We start from the raw sequence: 8,208 nt of genomic DNA, 5'->3' as shown, positions 1-8,208 counted from the left end.
AAAGACTCAGGGGAAAGTGGGAGCTTTAATGGCTGCAGCAGCAGCGGGGAGAGTTCACGGCCTCGGATGCAGGGCGAGGCCGTGGGTTTCTGATCTGTGAAGATTAAAATAAAAACAAAAACTCCTGCGAAATAAGCGTGCGTGCGTGCGTGCACGCATGCGCACTAAACCGGCAGAAGAGAGGGGAGCTTAAAAATACATGCGGCCAAGACATGGACAGAAGTGCAGCTGCGCATAATTATGCGCATGCGTGCAAACGTGGGGGGTGTAAAGACAGATGGGGTGGGTCTATTGATAGTACACCGGCCAATTGTTGAGTATGGCCCAATCATGGTGAAACTTGTGTTCCGGGTCACGGGCCACGGAGACATCACAAGCATCCGGCTTCTTTCAGTGTTCAGCTGACTTCAGAAGCGGAAAAACCCTCTCTGGGTGTCTGTGCAGCTATCTTCATCTTCAGACCCTCACCGACGCCCCCAGATCTGCCCCCACCCCCTCAGACTCCAATCCTGCCCCCCCCCTCCAGGAGATGGAGAGAGCCTACTATATAAAAATCTGTGCACACTGTGCTGCTTTTTACTGCTCTCTGGGAAATCCTGCATGTTACTTTGCATTTCACTGCACACGGAGGTATTTACAGCTTAATCTTTACATTTGTGCACACTGCATTACTTGAAATACTGTATGAGACATCTTTGCACACTGGACTGCTTTTTACAATACTATGTGAAATCTGTGCACATTGTACGTGTTTATTACTTAATTATAAGAAATATGTGCACATTGCATTGCTTTTAGGGCACTGTAAAGGATATTTACAGCTTAAAGAGGTAATCTGTGCACAGGGCACTGCTTTTACCACACTATAAGAAATCTCTGTGCAATGTACTGCTTTTTACCACACTATGAGAAATCGTTGCACACTGTACTACGTTTTACTACACTATGAGGACTAAGTTCACAATGGACTGCTTTGTACTGCACTACAGGGGGGCATGCACAGTGAAAATGTGTACTCTGCACTGATGTTTACTACACTAGGAGAGATGCATTATCGCTGCACTGCTTTATACTACATTGTGAGGAATCTTTGCCATCACACTTCTTTACCTGCACATTTGAGGTAAATTTACATTCTCATTGATGCTGATTTTTTTATACCATGGGAGGTTGGACTCACGCACCCATCGACGCGCAGGCTGCGCCAGGATATGTCTGGCCAGAAAGAGGCACTTCCGCCTTCTACTCTGACAAGGAGAGTGTCCACTTCTTCTGCTTTGTCGCGGTCAGCAGCTCCCTCCTTTCTTCCTCTTCTTCCCTCTCTCTGTCTCGCTCTTCCTCACTTGCTGAATGAAAGCGTGACTTCAAGAAATGGCTATTACCCTCTCTTTCCTATTGTTTCCTTCATTTGTTCCCCTGTGAAATGGATCCAAAAGAGAAAGAAACACTTTTGCTGGAAATGTCGTCTTTTTCTCAAATTTTTCTTTTCCAAAGTGCAGCCTAGGGATGTAGAGAAAAAAAGGTTCAAAATAAGAAAAATACAAAGTAAAGCAAAACAGAGGGGTCGCAAAGTGGCCAGATTGGTTTTATTCACACCTAAATGCATTAGCGCCACTTCACGGAGTTTGCCAGTGAAACAGTACTTTTCTTTTCTCGTCTTTCTGTTGGTGCGTGGAGTGGAAAACGTTTAATGCAATCCTTATCGGCTGTTTTCCTTATTATAGTTTATAAAATGTGTACCACGGCTCTGTGTTCAGAGATGTGGTCTTTTTAAATCATACTGCTTATGTTTTGTAAGGATATAAGCAATGGGCATTGAAACGGGTCCCGTCCTATTCCTGTAGTCATGTCCTTTACTTTTCAGGCAAAAACACTCTTTGATTTCTAAATATTGAGTGTAAAAGTGTTAAGGTAACCGTGTTGTTCCAGTTAATATTACACATGCTTTACTTAATCTTGCATTCCCTATAAGTGTTTGCTTTTCCAGGAGGTTATTACTTTTTTTTTTCAGGCAGCATATTGCTCTTGTCGAGTGCATAATTTGAAATGAGTCTCATCCAGGTGTTTATAGCGGGGCACAATTGGGTTGTAGCTAAAGGCAGTGCAAGTTTTTCTCAGTGGACACGTATATACATAATAGGGGTCATGCCCAAATTACTCCTAAATACCAGGGCAATAACATCAATGATGTAAAATCACAAAAGAATGGTATGGAGGGATCAATCAAAAACATTTATTTCCAGCCAGAGTACAATTAATTACCCTGCTAATCTCTATTCTTATTAAGGACAAATTAATTTCTGCTATTACGACTTGTGTACGTTTCAAGTGATGGGAAAAGAAACACAGCATAGTCACAACAAACTAGTACATATACATTTTTCATATATACACAATGTACACATCTTTACACAAACAATTAAATCACACTCATATATATGATGCACTACATATATACAATATATACAACATATACAACATATATCAAACACATACATATATCAAAAATAAAAAAAAACAATAAATCAATGATTGGTTTCCCTACTGAGAACAAAACAAACAGCTTGTATACTCTTAAATCAGAGCAATACACTATAAAGTAGTCCCTACTGCGCCAGAGGAATAACACCTCAAAAGATACTCAGGTGGTGCTTTAATTCTACGTGATGGGACTCCTTTTTCTCAGTGGGGCAGTATGGTGTTCAGTGGGGGTGAGAATTTGGCTCTATGGCCAGAGATGCCGAATTTGGAACTGGTGAACCAGGTTCAGCATTCATTACCTCTGCTTCAGACACAAGCACTTTTAACATCTGCTTGTGCATTAGGGTTTGTGTATCGTTTTAATCCACAGTAACAAGATCTTCAATTGTGGGGTACATCAAACTCTCTCTTTTCTACTTAGGCATATCTGTCTACTTGGGTAACATAGCTTAAAAACATTGCCAAAATCAAAAGCTCTGATTAAACACTTATAAGGTCCCAAAGGTGAGACCTATTGGCTATGCCGTTGCTTGTTAATACATGTAAGTAACCCCTATGGTAGGCCCTGGGTAGCTCTAAGAGCAGGGTGCAGTATTTAAAAAGTTGGGCATGTGCTTTTACGTTTTACATGTCCTGGCAGTGAAAAGCTCTTACGTTTGTTTTTTACTACAGCGCAGGCTATCTCTCTCTCGTAGGATAACATTGGAGTTGCTGTGTTACATTTTAGAAGTGTAATTTCCCAAAGGGAAGAGATGTTTGGTTCACGTTTGGTGTCTCTGGAATACTAATTTAAAATCCTAACTCATGTTGAAGTGGAATTTTAAATTACAATTCTGAAAATGACACTTTTAGAATGTTACCATAAAAATTAATGGGGTTGCCCCATGTCCTTCAGAACCTGGGTATCTAATGATATTGGCTACAATGTGTTCAGTTAGGTGTCGCAATTGTTTGAATGAAAAGACAGTTCTAGAATACATCACCAAGGTATGCAGATCAATATATGGTCTGGAAAATTAATGAAACCAAACACACAACATATTTTATTTATTTATAGAGTTTTGTATAGCGCGAACGTGACCCAAGGGTATCAGAGCGTTTCACAGTTACATGTGTTACAGTTAGAGTACAACGGTATAGTAGTGTTAATATATATTAGAGTCCGGTATATGTCTTTCTTAGCAGTTTCAATTCAATTCAATTCAAAAATCTTTATTTCGGTAAAAATTTACCATAAAAGACGATTATAAAACAATTCATTTAAATGATTTATACAGCAAGTTGTAAAATTCATAAAAACATCACTAGAAAGAAATCCTTGTATACTAAAAACAAGTCTGCACTCAAGTCTGTGTTTTAAGACATTTCCTTCTGATAGACCAGAGGGCGCCCAAGTACTTGGCCATAGCGAACACAATATGGTCTGACAAATCAGTTTTTAAGACTCTAAAGGCGGCCAGACACCTCTTAAATCCCAGATTCCTGCATAGGGGAACAATCCAGTACCTTCGGATCTCTCGATAGGCTGGACAGAAAAAAAGGATGTGGAGCTCACTTTCGTCCGAAATTCTGCACGCTGGGCAGGTGCTACTTGGATCATGACTCCATTTGGATGTGAAAGTTCTGATGGGGAGAGATCCATGTCTTAGCAGTTTCAACAATAACACATTTAGGATCTGTTTAGTGTACAAAGGTGTACCACTGATCCTCTCTGAATGATCCAGATGTGTATTGCCATTAAGTTCTACATCAGGATTCCAGAGTAGTACTGATGGAAAGTCTTGCCTAAGGGAGGAACTTGTTCATCAGGAAGATCTTCGCTTCCCTCTTGAATGTTGCCGTGTTTGGAATTTTTCTAATGTTTGGAGGAAGTGATTTCCAGATTCTTAATTCAAGACCTTCCTGAATCAACGCTCGGCGGCGGGAGGTAGTGTCTGTCCTCCACGATGTGCAGTTGTTCACCCAAGGCCTCTGTAACCCGTGCTCCGCCGCAGTTGTGATCCACAGGCCCTCTTTAATCCGCGGTAGGCCATGTTAATTCAAGACCTTCCTGAACCAGCGCTTGGCGGCAGGAGGCTGTGTCTGTCCTCAGCGCATGCACAGTTGTTCATCCATAGGCCCTCTTTAACCCGCGCTCCGCCCTGGTAGGCTGTGTCTGTCCTCAGCGCATGCGCAGTTGTCATCCACAGGCCGTCTTTAGTTCAGTCCTGGTGTTACGAAAAGGCCTTAGAAAGCTCAGCAGGGCCAGCCAAGGGTGCCAGACCCACAACAGGGACCACAGCACCCATATTAAACCCCGGGTGAGGTCATGAGATAGAAAGATTGAATACCTAATTATTATATAGCTAAACATGAACAACAAGCATTGGCATAGCCAGTAGGTCTCACTTTTGGGACCTTACAAGTATTTAGTTATGCAGCACAATATCCTTGGTGCAACAGCATCAACTGTTGCATGGCTAAACACTTATAAGGTCCCAAAGGCAAGGTCTATTGGCTATGCCCATGCTTGTTTTCATTGGTTCCTGTTTGTGCCTTTTAGAGATGCATGCTTCTGTTTCGTCCTCGGGTCTAACTACTTCCGCCTTTTGTTGATCTAGGTCACAGGTACTCATAAACATTTTCCCGGAGGCCGCAAAGTTTGGTCTATGGTGTGACCGAGGGCCGCACTGATGCCAGCAGGGTGTAAAGTCGGGGTAGGGAAACAAAGCATGTATATCTAGTGGCTGCCTTTAAGAATGAAGGTGTTCCTAAAGTTAAGAGCCTAGTTACTTACTTTTCCTAACTGCAATTAACCTTTAAATAAGTATTTGCTGTATATGTACGTTTCTTTTTCATGTTAGTTCTGAGTCGAGTGCTGCTGCTGCCGGGGTGTCTGCATGTAAAGACCTGGAGGGCCTTATGCGGCCCCCGGGCCGTACTTTGAGTATCACTGATCTAGATCTTACCTGGCAACCGCCCTAGCTACATGTGTATTTCCATGTTCTTCGAAAAGGGGTCGGGGTTGAGCCAGGGCCGCTGTATCTCCTTTGCTCTCGGTGGTCCCATTGTAGTAAAAGCTGCTCATTCTGCTAATCCTTCCCTAACTTTCCAGAAGTGTCAGAGCAGACAGGCTCGCTTCTTGGTTACTGAGCGAGTCTGTTACATTTTTGCAACATTTCTTCAGCGAGTCTGTTTATTCCTAATGTATGGTGACAAGAGGCTCAGATTAGACTCTTCCTGTTTCTCTTGCTAAGCCATAGCACTTTCATCGGGGGGAGTGGGAGGGTAGAGCTGGGGATGCCCTTCAAGATGCTCACACCCTGCACAGCTCAAGAAGCTGCCATGGCTTAAGAGAAACAGGAAGAATCAGAGAAACTGACACAGGTCAGACACACGGTACCAGAGAGTGCTAACTGAGAACTTGCTTGTTTGCACAGTCTTTTTAAGCTAGAGTATTTTAAATGATTGAATGTATCGCTTTTAAAGTTACTCTGAACGCTTCTAAGACAATCACAGTTTAAATGTAAAGCTTTTTGAAACAAATGATTTTTAAAAACTGAAATTGAATTGAATGCTCACTCCCTGTGGGGAAACCTGACTTACTTACGTCGAACAGTAGAACGGGAGTTGGGCGGGGCAGGACCAGTGAGCACAGCTGAGAGGACTCGCCTTCGTGAGGAGCGAGGGACAGGTCAGTGCTCTAGTAGTTAAGCAAAAGCCTACTTATGGTGCCTGCAGCACCGACGCGCAGCGGTACGCTGTGGGCGTGCCTTAGGCTAGCCCGTCTGCGTCTGGAAATGGTCATGGGCAAGGAACCATGCGGATTCGTCCCAGAAAACAGTAAGCTCATCACATGTGATAAAGCAGTATTACTCTCATTGAGATACTCGGGTAGAGCCCATTGTGAGATGACTCTAGCGCCAACAAGCTTGATAGGGAAGAGGATGTCATGCCCTATCTGCCGGACTAAGTTCATCTCAGGCTAGATTGAAGGGCCACTACAACTAGATAGGCTCACAAGGAATGAGCAATGGGAAATGGGACTTATTAACACCTTGGCTGCTAGAGCAATTTTCCTCCAGTGCTGAATTATTTAAAAGCCCCTTGTTCATGACGAGCTCAGCTCGTCATCAGCACAGCTCCACTGTGCCTCATGACGAGCTGAGCTCGTCATGAGCATCGAAGGGGTTAACAGTAGATCCTTGCCAGCACACACCACAGAAATCATAATGCTAATAGAGAATGAATAACTTGACATTCTCTTCGTTACTGAAAAGTGGTGGAAAGACTGGTCCGCCCCTGACATAATCCAAGGACTAACCCCAGATTTCCTTATCCAAAGACAAGATAGGATGGGAAAAACGAGAGGCGGGGTAGCAATCATTTACAAAAAAGACCATGAATGCATGATATCGTCCATTACCACCACCAACAGTGAAACTGTACAATTCAGCCTAAAACATCGGCTACTAACTCGTTTTCAGGCACACTGCTCTATAGACCCCCTGGAACCCCCACTCCATTCCTAGAGGAATTTCCCAGCTTAATAGCAGACATGGTTGCCAGCAAGAGCTCCATTACATTATTGGGGGACTTTAACTTCAGCAGTTAGATTAATTCATGACATGGAGGCCATGCAACTGAAACAACTGATAAACACAAGCACCCATGTAAAGGGTACCATACAGGATGCTATTTTTAGGTCTCGCATAAGCAGCGCGCATGCGCTGCATAGGAGGACCTTTAGCTGTCGTTCTGCTCTTTTTGGAAGCACATACTCGCGCTTGTGGCGGCATCCGCCTTGCGGGAGCAAGGAGGGGCGCGCCACAAGCATGAGTGTGTGCTTCCAAAAAGAGCTGACTGCGAGCGCACGCACGCTGACATTCTAACGTGCCGCAAGTGCACGCAGGCACTACTTGCATCTTCAAATGGCACTTGCTTTAACAAATCTCATCAAAGAATGCTCCTACAGGGCTCTGCACTGAGCACCACACTTTTTAATATTTACATGCATCCTTTTACAGGGATTCTACAAGAATTTGGTCTATCTAGTGTTGTACGCGGACGATACACAACTTGTATTATCAGTGACGAACGTCCCCACTCCCTACACAACAACCTAGGGCCGTGCATGGCACTAATAGCTGAATGGATGTGTAAATAGTCCATTAAACTGAATGGGGATAAAACTGAACTTATGTTCCTGGGAAACAAAACAGTCCCCAGGAATCTTATAAGCTGGCCTACTCAGTTGGAAGAATGACCAACCCCCAAGACTGCCATCAAAAACCTGGGAATCTGGCTATACAAAAATTTAAGCATGGAGATCCAAGCAAAGAAACTTCCAGGCAAATGTTTTGGCTTACTCCATATGCTTCGTAAAATTCTCCCCATCCTACCTGAACAATCTCGTAGAATTGTGATCCAAGCATTAATCGTGTCACAGCTGGACTAGGGGAACTTGCTGTATCTGGGCGCACCAAAATACGTCATTATCCGGTTGCAGGTAGTGCAGAATGCCACAGCAAGAACCCTGCTACAAATCCTGAAACAGCAGTCGGTCAGGGCAGCCCTGAGGACACTTCACTGGCTTCCAGTCCAGGCGAGTATCATGTTCAAGGCACTGTATCCCGGACAGAGCCATGAATGACAGAGGACCGGTCTTAATCAAAAAATTCGTTACACACTATACACCGAGTAGGACCCTAAGGACCCGGAGGATCTTCTTATGCAACAGGGCAGAAT

The 8,208-nt window shown here is 43.7% G+C and overlaps 1 protein-coding gene across 1 annotated transcript in view; it reads left to right on the top strand.

Moving 5' to 3' along the window:
* Positions 1-349: 349 nt before the first annotated feature.
* The window catches only part of LOC147701083 (uncharacterized), an 89,058-nt gene continuing 81,199 nt past the window's right edge, over positions 350-8,208 (top strand). The window contains exon 1 of the mRNA XM_086929869.1: positions 350-630. The gene's annotated coding sequence lies outside the window, so the exon portion shown is untranslated. The remainder of the gene's footprint in view (positions 631-8,208) is intronic.

The sequence above is a fragment of the Lissotriton vulgaris genome, chromosome 7 (genome assembly GCF_964263255.1).
Source record: "Lissotriton vulgaris chromosome 7, aLisVul1.2, whole genome shotgun sequence".
NCBI classification, from domain to species: domain Eukaryota; kingdom Metazoa; phylum Chordata; class Amphibia; order Caudata; family Salamandridae; genus Lissotriton; species Lissotriton vulgaris.
This window is presented reverse-complemented; position numbering and strand designations above follow the sequence as displayed.